The sequence below is a fragment of the Capsella rubella genome, unplaced genomic scaffold (assembly GCF_000375325.1).
Source record: "Capsella rubella cultivar Monte Gargano unplaced genomic scaffold, Caprub1_0 scaffold_2, whole genome shotgun sequence".
Classification (NCBI taxonomy): Eukaryota; Viridiplantae; Streptophyta; class Magnoliopsida; order Brassicales; family Brassicaceae; genus Capsella; species Capsella rubella.
This window is the reverse complement of record NW_006238922.1, coordinates 6,985,714-6,985,935: the sequence shown is the minus strand read 5'-3', so window position 1 is coordinate 6,985,935 and position 222 is coordinate 6,985,714.

Genomic DNA, 222 nt, shown 5'->3' with positions numbered 1-222 from the left:
CCACACAACACTGATCTAGCCTCTACTAGCCTTAAACCACCAAGAACACCACCAAGCACCACCAAAGACTCACAAAAACCCTCAGAAGCTCTAGAACCTTTTTTTTTCTATATCTGGAAGTGTTAAAAAACGGCTGGGAAGAGACAACACACGACCTTCCCTCTTTTAAGCACGACCTAGGGTTAACCAACCCAAACCAAGCCTCCATTGAACCGACGATTT